This window comes from Nelumbo lutea, chromosome 7, assembly GCF_056320005.1.
Source record: "Nelumbo lutea isolate HS-2025 chromosome 7, American lotus-T2T, whole genome shotgun sequence".
NCBI lineage: Eukaryota > Viridiplantae > Streptophyta > Magnoliopsida > Proteales > Nelumbonaceae > Nelumbo > Nelumbo lutea.
This window is the reverse complement of record NC_142690.1, coordinates 59,711,637-59,719,580: the sequence shown is the minus strand read 5'-3', so window position 1 is coordinate 59,719,580 and position 7,944 is coordinate 59,711,637.

Below are 7,944 nucleotides of genomic sequence, written 5' to 3'. Positions count from 1 at the left end.
AATAGCAGCAGCCAGCAGGGAAGTACCACAATTCACAAGCAATTTGAAAATCTTATTACACATAATGCATACAAGAAGTCAAGGACACATATCTACACTAGCAGAGAGGCTTAGGCCTTATTTGATCCTTGTGTTGTATACTGAGTAATATTATACTAAATAGACCTGGGCTAGGTTTAGGCACAGAACTTATACCCAAGCCTGGAATTTTGTAAACCTGTTTGGACTGAGCTAGTGAGGGTCGTGGTTCAAATTAGGCTGCCCCAAGTTGAAGAAATTATCACTTCTTGGTGAATAAAATCATACGAAAAAACTTTTGCTCCTATTATAAAAGAGAGGAACGGTCCGAGTCATGGTGGAGGATAAGGCCTTACCTCTTTGTTTCTAAAATTTTGCATGTTGGATGATGTGGACATCATCCATGAAAAAATATGGCGTACCTATGACCATGGTAGGAGAAAATTAAAGCTGTGAATGTACAAACCAGTAAGGTTCAATAGGAACAAACCTGCGATCAACTTAATTTCAAGTGTGCATGCTGTAACTATTGTTGTTAATGGGGTTTAAAGTTTGACAGTCAAAAGCATTATAAGGATCATTTTTACATAATGATGATATTTTTTTTTTATAATTCTGGTCACTAATTGTTCTTTTTTTAGTGCTTTTCCTGTTTTTCTTTTTTGGGTTTTCTATGTAGGCATAATTTTTCTGGAAAATGTGCCAATAACATCTTGCATTATGGGTTGGCTGAGAAAAAGTTTCAAAGGCAAAATTTGCAGTCGGAATTGGAATCCTAATGGTCTGTTTCCATAGTGTATTTGGTTCAGATGGGATTGGAATAAATTGGAACAGGATCTCATTCCTAAGGGAGAGGAACGGAATGTTGACTCTATCAAACGGGGGAATGCTATTCCACCAGGAACAGAAATATGGTTCCGATTCTGCCCAACCAAATGGATGGAATCGGAATGGGTGCTTTAATGGCATCATGAGTAGGAACATGGAACTTTAAATCAAAGCAAGGCAAATTAAAACATGGGATTTGGTGCAAAAAGGCAAGAGTACAGGTGTAGCTCTGGCTCAATTTTCTGTCTTGTGATTTAAGAGCTCCACTATGAACTCAGCTTGCCATGTGCCTATGTATTATTTGTGATTAACATATGTGTGGAACAGCTACAAATGTAGCTGGAGAAGTGGTAAATGTTGGATCTAGAGTCAAAACTGGTGACAAAGTTGTGGAATAGTAAACTTTCTAGTAGTGGCAGCCTCTAGGCCCTCTACCTGATGCTATTTTATGGGAAGGTTGGGAGGAAAGAAATGGCTAGATATTCCTAATAAAAGTCACTCCGGGAGCTCAAGCGAGAGATCGCCGAGCTTAAGGCTGAGTGAGACAAGTTGAGGCAGGAGGCTGCTCAGGAAGCCGTCAATGAGTACAAGGCATTCGAGGAGATGTAGTTGAATATGGACGAGTACGTCGAGGTTTCCTTCATAGCCGGGTCCAATCTTTTCCGACGAAGGATCCTTTGTCACCATCCGGAGTTGGCCATTGAGTTGCAAGGTTTGGATGCCTTTGATCCAAATTCTCCGAAAGGGTTTGTTGAGGGAGCTGAAGATGAGATTGAAGCCGTTGGCGGTGCTATTGACTTTGCCGTCGAGGATTGATCGGCTGCCTCCTATGTTTTCTATGTTTGTTTTTTTTTTTGGGCTCAGTATGCCAAGCCTTAGACGATGTAATGAACAGTTTAGTTAAATGTTAATGTTTCTTTATCTGATCACGTGTTGCTACACTTGTGCCTCTTTTTCCAGCCGAAGCCCATCTGGTCGGGTTGTTGTGTGTGTCGGTTTGGGCTATGCCTCTATCTTGTGCGATTCTGTTGGTCGGAGTGTGGCCGGCCGCGCTATTGAGTGGGCCGAGGTCGGTTGTGCCTTGGGTGTCCTCTTTGTACTTCGTGATTTTAGTTCGTTAGCCACGGTATAGTCAACCAAGGTATGGTTGGATGAGGCATAGCCAGCCAGGCTATGCCTCGACGTCCCCAGTCCTGTGCTGATCGAGGTGTCGTTGGCCTAGGTGTAACCGGTCGAGCTATGCCTCAATGCCCCCAGTCTTGTGCTGATCGAGGTGTAGCCGGCCGGGCTATGCCTCAGTGCCCCCAGTCTTGTGCTGGCTGAGGTGTAGCTGGCTGCGCTATGCCTCGGTGTCCCTAGTCTTGTGCTGACCGAGGTGTCGTTGTCTAAGATCTTTTGGTTCTCGAGGTCTCAGCCATGGGATGTTTAGTTTTTGGCCTCGGGAGCCTTTGGAACCCTTTTAGGGCTAGCCGTTTCCCAACTAGCTTAGTCGTTAAGCCGGCGGTTGTGTAGAGTTCCTTGACCGCCCTCAAGCCTTGGCAGGCAAGGGTGTTCTTCCGCCATGTTTAGGCTTAACCATTGGCAGCTGAGTAGGGTAGCTTGCTCGACAATGTGCTATTGAGCTGGGCATATTGGGCTCAGCCATTTGGGGATTGGTGGAGTTAGCTCAGTTGGCAGTACGACTTAGCATGTGCGTATGTGGTGTGTGCAATGGGCGTGGGCGCGCCTCTATGTCGAGGAAGTAGCTTAAAAGGAGACTTTTATTGCTTGTAGGTCTATTGGTAGTACATCCTGAGGTTTCCCAGGTTCCAACTCCTCGGTATTGGTCGATATTCGAGGTTTTCAAGCCTATAAGTACTCGGTCCGAGGACTCTAGTGACCATGTACGGCTCTTCCTAATTCGGTCCGAGTTTTCCTTCTCCTGGTGTGGGGACTATGACTTTGCATAGAATGGAGTTGCCTGTCTTGAATTCGCATCTTCTTACCTTAGAATCATAATGTCATGTCATCTTCTGTTGTTGTCCAACCATCTTTACATGTGCTCGGTCTTGAGCTTCTTCTACTAGGTCCAACTCTGTGCGCAGATATTCGTCATTCTGCCCCTTGTTGAAGAGCTTGGTCCAAAGGGTTAGGGAACCTATTTCCACGGGGATTATTGCTTTGGTCCCGTAGGTCAAACTGAAAGGGGTCTCTCTACTGGCAATTCGCGGGGTCGTCTTGTAGGCCTAGAGAATGCTCGACAGCTCCTCTACCGACCTTCTCTTGGCCTGATCTAGGCGTGTTTTCATGTCGTGTAGCAGGATAAGTTTGGTTTCCTCGGTCTTCCTGTTGCTCTAAGGTCGATGTACTGCGGTAGTCCGGTGATCGATCCTTAGGTGGGCACAAAGGGCCTCGAACTTCTTGTTGGTGAACTGTGTTCTGTTGTTTGTGATGAGCATGCGCGGGATACCGAAGCGATATATGATTCCTTGCCAAAGGAAGTTTTGGGCATTGTGGACGGTGATGCATGTCAGAACTTCATCTTCTACCCATTTTGTGAAGTAGTCCACTACTACGAGAAGGAACTTCTTTTGTGCAATCGTGGTGGGGAAGGGGCCAAGGATGTCTATTCCCCATTGGGTAAACAACCATATGCTAGCGATCGGTTTCAAAGGGGCGGCAGGATGGTGATGGAGATTAGAGTGACATTGGCAACTATCGCACTTTCGGACTAACTAGGCGGCATCCTGCTTCATCATTGGCCAGAAATACCCTTGTCGGAGCACCTTATGGGCTAGTGTTTGCATGACGGGGTGATCTCTACAAATGCCCTCATGTATTTCCCTAAGGACGTAGTCTGCTTTAGTTGGGGGGAGGCACTTCAAGTACGGAAGCGTGTGGGAACGGTGGTAGAGTTGACCCTGTATTAGGCAATACTTGGCTGCTTTGTGTTGGAGTCTTTTTGCTTCTACTCGATCCTCAAGTGCCCTCTCGAAGATACTCAATTATGGGGTCCATCCAAGATGAGCCATGTTGCACTGGAAGGTTGAGGATGGCTGATGGTGCGATGCTCGGTTGGGCCAGCATGTCTAACCGAACAGTTGAGTCAAGGTCGGTCTGTGGCGAGTTGGTGAGCTTTGAAAGGGTGTTGGCTCGGGTGTTCTCAGCTCGAGGGATCTGCTAGATGCCGAAATGATTGAGCTGCTAAATGAGATCCTACACCTTTTGTAAGTAGCTCACCATAGAGGGAGTCTGAGCCTCAAATTGGCCGTGGATTTGGTTGACCACGAGCTGAGAGTCGCTAATGGCCTCGATTCGTCGTGCTCCAAGGTCCAAAGCAAGTCGGAGCCCAGTAATCATGGCCTCATATTTAGCCTCATTGTTGGATGCTATGAACTCAAGCTTGAGGGCGTGTTCCAACACTACGTCGTCCGGGCCGAGGAGGATAAGGCTGGTGTCGCTGCCCTGCTGGTTTGACGAGCCATCTACATGGAGGGTCCATGCTAGGGGCAGTGGGGCTGGTTCCTCGATGGAAAATGTACATTCTGCGATGAAATCTGCCAAGGCCTGGGCTTTGATCGCTGGCCGGGGTGCGTACTCGATGTCGAATTCACTTAGCTCTATGCTCCACTTGACTAGGCGGCCCGACACTTCCGGTCTTTGTAGCACCTGCTTAAGGGGCTGGCTAGTGAGTACTCGATTGTTGTGGGCCTAGAAGTAGGGTTTGAGTTTTCTGGTTGTGATGATGAGGGTCAGAGCCAACTTCTTGAGATTGGAGTACCGGGTCTCTGCACCACTGAGGACCTTGTTGGTGTAGTAGATCGGCCTCTATACCCAACCCTTTTCTTTGACCAGTACTGAGCTGACGACCTCATCCTCGACAGAAAGATAGAGCAATAGCTCGTCCCTTAGGCTCGACTTAGTGAGGAGGGGCTGTGAGCTCAGGTACTACTTTAGCTCTTGGAAAGACTGCTCACACTTTTCTATCCAGTGGAAGTCCTTTGGCCATCTGAGGGCTTTGAAAATGGGAAGGCACCGGTCCGTGGACTTGGACATAAACCTGCCAAGGGCAGCTATTCTCCCAAGGAGCCGTTGCACTTCTTTGTGGGTCCAGGGGGATGGCATGTCAAGAATGGCTTTTATCTTCTACGGATTTGCTTCAATTCCTCTCTGTGTTACCATAAACCCCAGAAACTTGTCGGAGCCAACCCCGAAGGCGCACTTGGTTGGGTTTAACCTTATCTTGTACTTTTTCAGTGTGTCGAAGACTTTGCGAATGTCGGCTAGGTGGTGTTCAGCCTTTTTGCTCTTCACGAGCATGTCGTTGACATATGCCTTCACGTTCCTACCAATCTGTTCTTTGAATACCTCATTCACCAGCCGTTGATAGGTGGTGCCGACGTTTTTGAGGCCAAAGGGCATTATCTTGTAGCAGTACAGGCTGCGGTCAGTGATAAAGGTCATTTTCTCTTGGTCGTCCGGGTCCATCCGGATCTGGTTGTAGCCTGAGAAGGCATCCATGAAGCTTAGGAGCTCATGTCCTGCCGTTGCATCGACGAGTTGGACGATCCTTGGCAGGGGAAAACTGTCTTTGGGAAAGGCCTTATTCAGGTCGATAAAATCGATGTAGATTCTCCACTTTCCGTTGGTCTTCTTCACCATCACTACGTTGGTCAACCAATTGGAGTATTTGACTTCCCTAATGAATCCAGCATCGAGCAACTTAGTTTACTTAATTGAATTAATTAAATAGTTAATTCACTTAGTTGACTTAATTTACTTATTAATTTAATTACCTTAATTTCTTTAACTACTCTATTTACTTAGCCTAATTTACTTAATCCATTCCTTAATTGTATAGTTTTAAAACTATCATTGGTCTGGTCTAGGCAGTTGAACCATTTGACCCAAGAACTTGTCGACTATCTAGTTCTATTTTATACATGGCCTTAAAAAACGTTCACTTGGTCAGCAAATTGCTGATTCGAATAGTTGAACGACTTTTGGTTTTTATTGACCTAGACGGTCAGACCATTTAGCCTGAAAATCGGTTAAGAGACCAATTTCGTTTCTACCCTAAACTACTATTTGGCCAAAAAATGATTGAATTGGTTAGTGACATGCGACTTAGGTGGTTGAATTGTTATTTTTTATTTCAAATATTATTTTATTTTATAATTTTTTTTTTTTTAATTTGTCATAAGCTGATCGGTTCAAACCAAAAGATAAAATCATTGTCTCGAAAACTGGTGGTCAAAGCGGTTATGTTTTCCAGCCTTTTTTTTTTAATATTGCTTAATTAGCTTAATTTACTTATTTAGATTCTACTTAATTAACTTATTTTCTTAAATTAGTTTAGTTTACTTATTCAATGGCTAAATTTACATAGTTGATTAATTTACTTAATTATCTTAATTAGCGTACGTTATTTAATTAAATCTATACGATCATAGATTTTAAAGAAATTTATTTAATTGACTTTATTAAAGTGGCTTTTTCAAACTTTAGGGTTAAAAGTGACGTTTTGAAAATTGAGCATTGACACATAAGCGTGTTTTTATTATTTTATTATCATTGTCTAAGGATCTATTAGCGAAGTTTCTAACATTCACTGTAAGAAAAACAGTCAAAGGCAGCAGTCGTAGGACCACCGGCTTAGCCCTTTAGACCGTCGCCTCAGGTAAGGCGACGATCATGAGCCTGCCCCCTAAACCATGCTAGCCTAGGTCAAGACCTCCGGCTTAGACAGAAAAGATCGTGCCACCTTTGAAGACTGATCCGATGCGGTTCAACCATTCCTAAAGCAGCAGTATGTCAGAACCATCAACTCAGAGTTAATAAAGGTGGCAGTCTAAACCGCCGTCTTATATCTCTTTGAACCGCTGCCTTAGGTCAGTCAAAATGTTACTTCTGTTTTTAGGTGGCGGTCTGGACCGCCAGCTTAGAACTCTTTAGACCACCGCCTAAATTTGGTCAAAATGTTGTTTCTATTTTTAGGAGGCAGTCTGAACCGCCGGCTTAAGTCTCTTCGAGGGCAAAAATGACCATATTCTTTAGTCTCCATTTGGAAGGAGTACAAATACATATATGTAGAGTGCAAAACCTTATATTATTTTTTATTTATACTCCTTCTAAATTAAGCCTTAAGATCTAAATTGACTTTCTTTGTTTTTGCAAAGTTCAAGTCTCTTAAATGAATATTGCACAAAAAAAGTTTCTTATAGGGTATATATAAGCAATTAACCCAAGTAAAAACAGGTGCTGATATAACAATAACTAGGGCCAAGTAGTTTATACAATATAATTGTGCTATATTTACAACTATGTGGCATATTGTATAATTATTCGCACCAATGTTTGTGATGGTCAATCAAAATTTTGATGTGTTGCATTTCACAATAATTTGTTTCTGGAGCTATGTAAATTTGTCGGTCTTAATTGAAATCGAAGCATTAACTAGTCCCACAGTTTCAACTTTTTATCATGCCTTTTTTGGGTTAATAATCGTTTTCCTAAAGTGATTTCTGCCTGTTTTTTAAAAACACACACGAGTTTAGCATTATCTTAAGGAGTCATTTGATTTTAGCATTATTTTCAAATGATACATAATATCTCAACTTTTTTCATTAGAAAAACAAATGTAATCTCAACAACATTTCAGTATTTTATTAAAGGTAAAATACAAAAACCTCCCCTGAAGTTTCTGACAATCATAAAAACTTCCCCAATAGTTTCATTTTAACAAATATTTCCCCAGACCTTTTGAGAAACTCAACAAAAACCTCTCTTCCGTCACTGTCCCAGACGGAAAATGTTAGATTGATGCACCATTTTTTTTCCAAATATCCATTATACCCTTTTATAAATGCTTTTACATACAAAATTATTGAAATAAATCTCACTTTAATTCAATAAAAAAACATATTTCAGTAATTTTGTATGTAAAATTACTGAAATGATCGTTAAAAGAGGTTTTTGTTGAGTTCAAATGGGGTTATTTTAGTAATTTTGTATGTAAAATAATTTATATCTAACGTTTTCCGTCTGGAATAGTGACGGAATGGAGGTTTTTGTTGAGCTTCTCCAAAGTTCATGGGAGGTATTTGTTAAAATGACACT